Raw genomic sequence first — 10,532 nt, 5'->3', positions numbered from 1 at the left:
GACAATACAAGGCCAAACGGTGTATAAAATCACATTTTGGGTGAAAATAAATTGGACGCAATTACAACGGTAATACTACACGACATAAGATTACACATCTCTTAACCCCAAATAACCCCAATTTAAACTAGGAAAAACCCATAATTTTTTAACAAACCCTAGAAATTCATACGACAATTTCATAAATCCTATATAATATGGAAAAAAATAAACTTTATGCGTACAAATACGACAAAGAACAAGACTAACCTGGTATTTTTCGGTTCACTAAAAGCTTGAAGATCAATCGACGATTTCGGGTCAAAATCCACCGCGATGTTACCACCTAAAGTTAGTTTAACTATGATTCACACTTTGATTTGCGATTTAAAATGGTATTTGAGTGATTAATATGGCGAAATCGAGTGGAAGGTGAGAGAGAATTTTGGATTTCAAATTTTGGAAACCAAAATAATGAAAATACCCGTCGATTTTAATTTTATGAGCGCGTGCATACACTCAAACTTCGTTTGAGTGACTTTGTCCGGTTGAAAGCGAAAATAATACACAAAAAATAAGTCCAGGGGGGTCATAGGACCCCCGCAAAGTTGAGGTGTGTTATGGCAAATTTGGCCATAGTTTGAGTGTGTTTTGAATACTTTTCCCTTTTAATTTTAAAAAAAAACAGTTTTAATTTCACGAATTGCAAAAAAAAAAAATGCCTATTTCGTGAATTGATTCACGAAATGCAAAGGAAAATAAAAAAAAAATTCCTTGCATTTCGTGAATCAAATCACGAAATAGGCTTTTTTGTTTTTTTTTTTTTTGCAATTTTTTGCATTTCGTATCAACTTCGTTCATTTAATTGACGAAATAAAAAAAAAATCCATTTCGTGAATTGCATCACGAAATGCTAAAAAAAAAAAAAAAAAACAGTTTTAATTACACGAATTGCAAAAAAAAAAAAAAAAAAAATTAAAAATGCCTATTTCGTGAATTGATTCACGAAATGCAAAGGAAAATTAAAAAAAAAAAAAATTCTTGCATTTCGCTACACATGTAGCGAAATGCAAGAAATTCACCGGCACGGAACAGTACGTTGTGTGGGTATTTCGTTGGTTATCCAACGAAATACCCATTTTGGTCTAAAAAAAAAAAAGCATACTATTTTTGTCTAATGGCTGTAAAAATAAGCCATTTTGGCTCCGGACTCGTCTGTTAGAGTTTTTTCGAGGCTATTCCACGAAAAACCCTGGCTGCACACAAAAAGGGGTACATATATCCGATTAAAGAGGTATCTCGAAAATGTCATAAGTCATCGGCACAAATGAAGAGATCAAGACATCAAATATTCTCTTTCTAAAAACCGAAGTGATGAAGAGACGTTATTCTTCAAGTTCAATTCGAAATATTAAAGAGTTCCTCAATAGTAATTCTTGGCGATCAAATACATCAAGGGGGAGAAGTGCGTTTGTAGCCCTTTGAAAATTTGTTTTTAGTTTTATGGCATTTTTACAAGATATCTTCATTTTTACAAATAATATATTTCATTTTTACACACAAGAGATCTAAAAAGATCATTTCTTTCAATTCAATTTGTAAGTGGCCACAAGGTATCATTTTCTCTCTCTCTCTCTCTCTCTCTTTTTTTTTTTTTTTTTGGTTGGCTAATCTATCACGTATAACCAATTAAAGCGTCATCTTTCAAACTATCCAATTATATTGTCTCGGTTCTCTCGGTTCTTTGGTATTGGTTCAGTTAATTCTCGATATTTTTACAACAAAAGATTGCAATAAGCATATATCATTGACTTTCATATGTCTTACTTGTTATAGTATAAGATAATAACTTTAATATATCACTGATCCACACCCATAATATATAGTACTAGCCCATCAAGGAAGAACGATGAAGACAAAAGCACTCCTTAATGACTTAAAATTAGGGAATTATATAATTTAACTAATTTGTTACTTCAGAAGACCCAAATATTACTAACGATTATGTGACATAAATATGTAATATTACATATAACAACTACTCCGTAAGAAATCGGATCTGTAATCTTGAAAATAAGACATGTTACGACAACCTACTTAGTACTACAAACAATTATAAGGGTGGCCTTTTTCTTTTGTTGATCAAAAGGAAACTTTTATTCATACTACGAAGGGTTATTACATAGATCGACTTGTCTAGGATACATATAGTACCTAAACAATCACGTTCATACGAAATAAAACAAAAATAGGGGTACATGATATAGCATTAGGGACTTTAATTTCAGAGTTAAACTAATATTCGCCGACAGTGTAAATAATTTTTCACACTATCAAGTCATCAGAAAGGTATCAGCACATGTAGCCACCCTTCATAAGAAAGTGGTCGGATTTACATTGTCAGCGTATATAAGTTGAATCCCTGCTTTATTACGTATATATAGAGCCAATTTTAAGAAGTAGGGCATGGACATGTGTAACAACAAGGTGCACAAGAGCAAAAATCCAATTTTCTCCGTTGAAGCTCAGCAAAAAAGCCCTTTGAAACTGGAGTAAAGTAATTGCCAATAGTTGCAAATTTATCAGTTAAATAATTTCCATCATCATCATCAGAAGAAGAGTTGCAACTGAAGAAAAATAAGGAAAAAACTATGAAAATTGCAAGTATGGACACGGTGTTTTTGTTTGCCATGGTTCAAAAGTTTAAGTGGCTATAATGATTAATAGTCTCAGCCTTTATTCAGTGGTTTATATGGTATATGTGATGGAGTATATCTGTAGTATAAGATCAAATTTTGTGTCATTTACAAAAAATATATCTTTGAAATTAGCAGAATAGTATAACATTATTCTAAATTTACAAAGTGATTTTGTCTTTATGAGAATTTTAAAGAATCTTTGAGGCTGCAGAATTATCCATGAAATGAAAACGACAAAGGCTTGGATATTCTTGTTGGAATTTATTTTACAAGTGATTCAAAATTTAAACATACTTTTGAAAAGACACAATATATTGTAAAAAGGTGTTATCCGGGTACAACTATTCATTGTGAAAAGGTGTCATCCAATCTTAAGGGGTACATTCTTTCTTTGAAAAGGTGTGTTAGTTATTTTCTACACCATATAAATAATAGGTCTGCTGTAGATTTTCAACACTTAGAAAAAATTTGAACAACACAAAATTCCAGCAATACAAAAAATTCCTACAACATAAAATTTGCATTCTTGCCTCTTCCTTTTTACTAAAGCGAAGAGATTAAAAAGATTGTCCGGAACTTCTATTTGAGTGCACATTAGAAGAATTCCTGAGTGGTGCGGTGTATCTTGGAGTAAAACGTCACTTTGCTATTAGCACCGGGATAGCGACAGAAATCTACTCTGAAGACAGTATCATCCATAGTGTGCCTTGAACTGTGTTTTCTAATTTTAACTCTGTCTTATCTCTATTATTATTACAAAATTTTATTTCTCTATTAGTTGTTCTTCTTAATGTGATCATCTCTAATATTTTTCCAACAATACTTGGAGTCCCTGCCTGATTTAGAACAAAAAAATTACTGTATTATTCCTTATATAGTAATTAATGGTCGTCATTGAGGGCGGACCTACATGGTATCAAAAGCGCCGACTTAAAAAATGTGACTTCATTTTGAGATAGCGAATAAAAAAGAAAAGAAGTAGAGTATCGAGCAAATCTCGATCGCTTGCAGTATCTATATATATATATGCGTGTGTGTGTATACACACACCCGATGGTGACTTTATTGGTAGCTATTGTCGTGTCTATCTGAACCCACTCACACAAAATCATGAATCCGCCATGGTTTGTTATCGGTCATCTTTAACGTGATGGTGCATCTTTTATATGATAGTGTAAAAAGAATTATAAACGTATATTCTATCTTTTTCAACAACAAAGATAGAACTTCTTAAAATAATTTTTTTTTTTTAAAAAAAAAAGGTAAAGGAAAGCTCAGATGCACGGGTTAAGACATGACACGTCACGTCGACATAAACTTAATAGGATTGATTAGAAGACGTGGCAGCCACGTCGCAGAAAATATCCATGATGCTTAATGAGTTGTAAACTCACTCTTTACATTATCTAATTAATAATCTCTTCGAGACTCCTTCATTAATGTCTATATGGGTAAAGTATGCATTTTTAGGATTTGCAGTTTATGCCGTCCTTTGTTGGTACTTAATTTACCTTACGGGCACCTCATATTCTTTTTTACTAAATGTATGCTTATGTTTGAGTTTACGATTAATTAATCGAATGATATCGAGGAGAGTTGTTGGATCTCAAATTTCGAGCTATATATGTTCTCAATGAAATGTTAAGGTTAATAAGTAATGCTTTAATGCATCCTTTAAAGGAACAAAAAGATCCTACACAAAAGGGTTTAAGCTTTTTATTCTTTTAATTATACAATTCAAACACTCGGAACTTCTGGTTTAAAGACTATTCATCAATGCACCATCTAATTTATTTTTAACAGGACATCACCATCACATAGGAAAATACCTAAAAAAAAAAAAAAAAAAAAAAAAAGGAAGAAACCGATGAAGTTGGAAGTAGCTAGCCTGTAGTCTCTCTGAGTTTAACTGATTTCCACCGATAGTGTAAATAACTTTTACGCTATCAGATCACCCCAAAGATATATGCACCTCCATAAAAGATCGAATCTGCAATCTTTAAATCAAGGCAGGTTACGACATCCTGCTACAAACATGTATTAGAGAGACCTTCTGTTTTTTGTTGATCAAAAGGAAACTTTTATTCATACTACATACGAAAGGTTATTACATAGATTGACTTGTCTAGGACACATTGTACCTAAACAGTCACGTTCATACGAATATAAAGCAAAAACAGGGGTGCATATATATTGTAGTATTTTTTGCCCTGTCGGCGTATATAAGTTGAACTCCGGCTTTATTATATGGCCAGTTTTAAGAAGTAGGGCATGGGCATATGTAACAACAAGGTGTACAAGAGCAAATTTCCATTTTTCTACGTTGAAGCTCAGCAAAAAAGCCCTTTGTCACTGGAGTAAAATAATTATCAATAGTTGCAAATTTATCACTTAAATAATTGTCATTAGCAGAAGAAGAGTTGCAAATGTAGAAAAGTAGGGAAAAGCTCATGAAAAGTGCAAAAATGGACACAGTGTTTTTGTTTGCCATGATTCAAAAGTTTAAGTGGCTATAATGATGAATAATCTTAGTCTTTATCCAATGGTTTATATAGTATATGTGATGGAGTCTATCTATAGCACAAGGTCTAATTTTATGTCATTTCCAAGAGATATATCTTTGATATTAGCAGTCTAGTATAACAATATATCTAAATTTACAATGTGATTTTGTCTTTATGAGAATTTTAAAGAATCTTTGAGGCTGCAGAATCAAGACATGAAAAAGACAAGAGACTTGGATATTCTTGCAGTCCCTGCATGATTTAGAACAAAAAAACTACTGTATTATTCCTTATACAATAATTAATTGTTGTCATCAGGGGTGGATCTACATGGTATTAAGAGCACCGACTTAAAAAAAGGTGACTTCATTTTGCGGTAACGAATAAAAAAGATGAAAAAGTAGAGTAGTGAGCAAATCTCGCTCACTATTGTTGATTTTATTGTTGGCTATCGTCGTGTCTATCTGAACCCGCTTATACAAAATTCTGAATCCGTAATAGTTATTATCGGCAGCGGACCTACATGATATCAAGAGCACAGACTTACAAAAGGTGACTTCATTTTGAGGCAGCGAATGAAAAAGAAGAAAAAGTAGAGTAGCGAGCAAATCTCACTCACTATGCCTGATGTTGATTTTATTGCTGGCTATCGTCGTGTCTATCTAAACCCGCTTATACAAATCCCGAATCCACCACTTATACAAAAAATTATAAACATTATAAATTATCTACATCTTGCAGTCCCTGCAGATGTAGATAACAAAATTAATGCATTATTCTTATACGGTAATTAATTGTTATTATCAGGGGCGGACCTACATGATATCAAGAGCGCGACTTAAAAAGGTGACTTCATTTTGAAGTAGCTAATAAAAAAGAAGAAAAAGTAGAGTAGCGAGCAAATCTCGCTTCCTATACCTAATGTGGACTTTATTGTCGACTTTCGTCATGTTTATCTGAAACCGTTTATACAAAATCCTAAATCCACCGGTTATAAAAAAAAAAAAATGATAAGCATCAAATTTATCTTTTTCCACAACAAAAATAGAACTTCGTAAATTAACTTTAAAATTTAAAAAAAAAAAAAAAAAAAAGGGGGGGGGGGGGGGGGGGGATAGCTCAGATGCGCAGCTCATCGCCCTGTGTATCAGACTACTGCAGAGAGACCCTTTTACCACTGCATTGAGCGCAATAATTACCACAGCTAATGCACCAGGCGGGAATTGAACCCGGGTCTGTACCGTGCCAGGGTACTATTCTACCACTAGACCACTGGTGCTTGTTCCTCTTCACCCTAACTCATTAAAAATATGTTATTACATCTCCTTTCTGGTTATGTGAATACTAACTCTTTCAAGTTGCTTTGATGGTAAAAGAGTATAGTTTTGTAATATCTTAATATTTGCAGGACTCGTTTAGCCATAAGGTTCTGCAAATATTGATGGTGAACTTATTAAGAGCGATTCAAAATTTAATGTATCTTTTCATAGGATACAACTCGTTGTGAAAATGATGCATTCAATATATTTTAAGGATCGAATATTTCAGGATGGAGCACTATCATAAAATCCTTGAGGGTCATACATTATTAAAAAGGAAAAAAGGTTGAAATTTATCCCCGTACTTTACGAAAAGGTTTAGAATTACCCTGCTTTAGAAGTTGGATCCATTTGAGTTCTTGTCATTAAGCTTTTGAGCTAAAAATGTCTTTATTTGGTAACGAGCAAGGACTCAAACAAATTCGACTCTTAACCGAGGATAAGTCTAGACCTCCTCCACAAAGTATATAGTAACAAATCGAAACTTTTTCCTATAAGAACTACCTATCTTAATTCTACGTATACTCTATTCTTTCCAGACTCCACTTATAAAATTACACTGGATATGTTGTTATTGTATTCAAAATTCTCTATAATTTTTTTCACAATGTGCATGAGTGAGATGAGCTATTTATAGCGGCAGAGTAGAATGACATTGCTGATATCATCCACGACATCAGCATTAAACACAAATTTCAAAGCTAGCTTGTGAATTCATTAATTACTTACATTGTATTCTTCTCAACAACAACTGTATTCTTCTCAACAACAACAACAACAACAATAACATACCCAATGAATCCCACAATGTGAGGTTTGGGGAGGGTACAGTGTACGCAGACCTTACCCCTACCTTAGGTAGGGAGGCTGTTTCCAAAAGACTCTCGGCTCAAGAAAAGGCATAGGAATGGTTAGATACGGGCAAACAATTCAAAGCAATTATGAAAATAAAAATAACGAAAGTGAATAAGCCATGATAAACCATTCTTTGCATTCTTCTCACAAGTTGACAATTTATTTTCAAAGGGGCTGGAAATCTCCACTACAACCAAGTTGTTTATAGAACTGGCCCTGCATTTATCCATAAGCATTATTTAAATATTTTGGTTTAAAGATCTAAATCACATATTCCTATCATTTCAATTTATGTGTCGGAGTTTGACTGGTCAAACGGAATTTAAAAGAAAGAAATATTTTTGAAACTTAAAAATTACGATGTTAATACGCCATGAGTTGTAGCTATAAAGGTACCATTAGACATAAAATAAGAAGTTTAAAATCAAATTATTTTCGAATATAGAAATGAGACATTTTTTCTGGAACGGACTAGTAAGAAATAGTGTCACATAAATGGAACAGAAGGGGAGGCTTAGCGCAACGGTTCAAGTTGCGAAAAAAGCCTCTTGTAGAAATGCAAGTTAAGACAAATTGTAAATATATGATGAAATAATGCAGTTCGATCTTTTCTCGGATCCCGTACATAGCAGGAGCTTAGTGGCTGATTTGACCTTCCGGTTTGCAATGCTTCTATTTCCACATGATGAGCTCTATATAAAGGAGGAGCAAAGAGTTCAATTTGCACTCCATAACTATATTGAATATAGCATACTATCTAGTGCAATGGCAAGAACCACTATAGCAATTTTTGCTCTTTTCATAGTTTTATCATCACTTTGCTTCAACCAAATTAGTAGCTCACGTGATATTATTATTGATAATCCAATTACGCAAAGAGCCCTCTTATCCCAGAAGACAAGTGATATTAATCTTGATGCCATTGGCAATTGCCAAGTTTGTGTCTCTCAATGTGGTTCCTGTACTTGCTGTATTGCAAAATTGAAGCATGGGTTATGACCCGCTTTTAAGCCGATTTCAGCCCAAGTGACCTGCCCATTGATTAACTCAACCCATTTTGACCCGTCTAAATTCAACCCGACCCGCCCATTTGACACGTCTAATAATTCATTGAACCCCTAGTGAGCTAATGGTGTTATGCTAGGTCCCTTCTACTAAAATAGGCAAAAACTTATCCGTAACAAGTGTTTATATCTAGCATATGGATGTATGACATGTAGTTGTATTATAGACATTTAGCAATTAACCATGGTTAATGAACTTGCATTCTCGCCTCACTAAAACACCTAACTATAGTAAATTTATATGATTTGGTGTAAACATCCAGTACGGATAAGTGTATCCCCTTAATACAAGATGGCATGCATGTATGCCTAACACTGGTATGCGAATAAGTCTCATATGATAAGTTGACGACGAAAGAAAGTTACATATAATGACAACGAAGATTCAAACTAGTAACAAAACGTCTTGAATAATCGACTCATTTTCCAAGTAAGAGATTGATTAAATAAAACAGTTTCTTATTTATTTTTGATGTACGGCCTAAAAGATTCTCTTGAAAACTCCACCAATTTCTTTTCCTTTCAAAATTTACCACACAAGTATGAATTTATTGCTTTATTGCCGGACTCAAAATACTCACAAGAATCTTGAAAACATAACAAGAATTTTTTCCAATAGCGCCTATATAAACCATTTACATGAAGGAAATTAATATCAGTAATCACTAACACACAAATAAACTTGATATATCAACCATGGCAAGGAAAAATGCACTACTAATACTTATGTTATTCATGGTTTTATTAATGACCCTTTTCCTCCTCTGCAACTCTTCATCTAATTATGGCAATTTAATTGCTACTATTGGAGGTAATGAAGCAATTACATCATCTAAAATTGTTGAAAATCACAATAATATTACTCTTCCATCAAAGGAAGTTTCTGGCGAATTGCGACGACGAAGAATGGAGCGTTGCCCTTGCTATCCTTGTTGTGCATTTCCATGCCCATGTTCTTCTTAAAATAAAATGGACATGCTAAAATGGATATAAAAGAGAATGGTTATATAAGTTTCATGATCTTATGTATCTTTGGTAATATCCTATGTTTAGAATAAGACTTGGTGTTTTATGAATAAGAAGAAAAAATAATCATGTCATTGGTGGATACTATATACTAAAAGAACTTATGTGGTGTAAACCTTCTTGAAAAGAGTTCATTTTGCAATATATTGGTTATTTTCTTCTTGAAGTGTTTATTTGACATTATTTGCATCTTACTTTTTATCTTTGTCTGAGTTTAACTTCATTACACTGATAATTATAAAAGTTTATACTATTAGATCTCATAAAAGATAATTGCATCTTAAGTGCAAGTCGTCTTGCAAAGAAAACAAAAAAGCTTCAATATTTGTGGTAAGATAGCGTGATCAGGATCTCTTTTTGGCACAAATTTGCACTTCAAGGTGGATTAATGAAACACATGTAACAATGTTGGTAGCTCTATAGACACTGTCCATGCTGAGAATACCTCTATAAGGCGACAAAGAAAGAAAGAAAAAAAAATCACGCACTCAGGAAATTAAGAGGTTGTTTATGCATTTGGCTGAAAAAAATTAGTGTTCAATTAACCAAAAGGAGACTCAATTGGTAATTCAGGATTTGTGAGGGGCTTACAAACAAGAAGCACCAGTGGTCTAGTGGTAGAATAGTACCCTGCCACGGTACAGACCCGGGTTCGATTCCCGGCTGGTGCATATTAAGCTGTGATGATTATTGCGCTCAATGCATTGATATTGGGTCTCTGCACTTGTCCGGATTATACGACGATGAGTTGCGCATCTGAGCTTTTTTTTTTCCCCCCCTTAATTTTTCGATATAATACTACACCGAACTCACTTCGAGGAATGAGTGGTATTCAAAAAGGAGAGTCGTGTGTTTTTTCTTTCCTTGTAGAAAAGGTCTCGCTTTTGTTTTTCCCCTTATTCTTTATAGAAATAGTATTTAGACATATAGGGTCTCTGCAATTGTCCGAATTATACGCCGATGAGTTGCGCATCTGAGTTTGTTTTTTTTTCCCCCCTTAATTTTTCGATATAATACTACACCGAACTCACTTTGAGGAATGAGTGGTATTCAAAAAGGAGAGTCGTGTGTTTTTTCTTTCCTTGT

General features: G+C 33.6%; 3 non-coding genes across 3 annotated transcripts; 2 read left to right on the top strand and 1 right to left on the bottom strand.

The window, feature by feature from the left end:
* Positions 1-6,390: 6,390 nt before the first annotated feature.
* On the bottom strand, positions 6,391-6,461 carry TRNAA-GGC (transfer RNA alanine (anticodon GGC)). The gene has a single exon. It is a non-coding gene; the product is annotated as a tRNA-Ala (tRNA).
* A 3,585-nt stretch (positions 6,462-10,046) lies between these two features.
* TRNAG-GCC (transfer RNA glycine (anticodon GCC)) lies at positions 10,047-10,117 on the top strand. Its single transcript has one exon. It is a non-coding gene; the product is annotated as a tRNA-Gly (tRNA).
* A 4-nt stretch (positions 10,118-10,121) lies between these two features.
* LOC132061737 (small nucleolar RNA snoR114) lies at positions 10,122-10,210 on the top strand. Its single transcript, XR_009416154.1, has one exon. It is a non-coding gene; the product is annotated as a small nucleolar RNA snoR114 (small nucleolar RNA).
* The last annotated feature ends 322 nt before the right edge of the window (positions 10,211-10,532 follow it).

Source organism: Lycium ferocissimum, chromosome 6, assembly GCF_029784015.1.
Source record: "Lycium ferocissimum isolate CSIRO_LF1 chromosome 6, AGI_CSIRO_Lferr_CH_V1, whole genome shotgun sequence".
Taxonomy (NCBI): Eukaryota; Viridiplantae; Streptophyta; class Magnoliopsida; order Solanales; family Solanaceae; genus Lycium; species Lycium ferocissimum.
The sequence above is the reverse complement of the archived record's forward strand: the minus strand, read 5'-3'. Positions and strand labels throughout refer to the sequence as shown.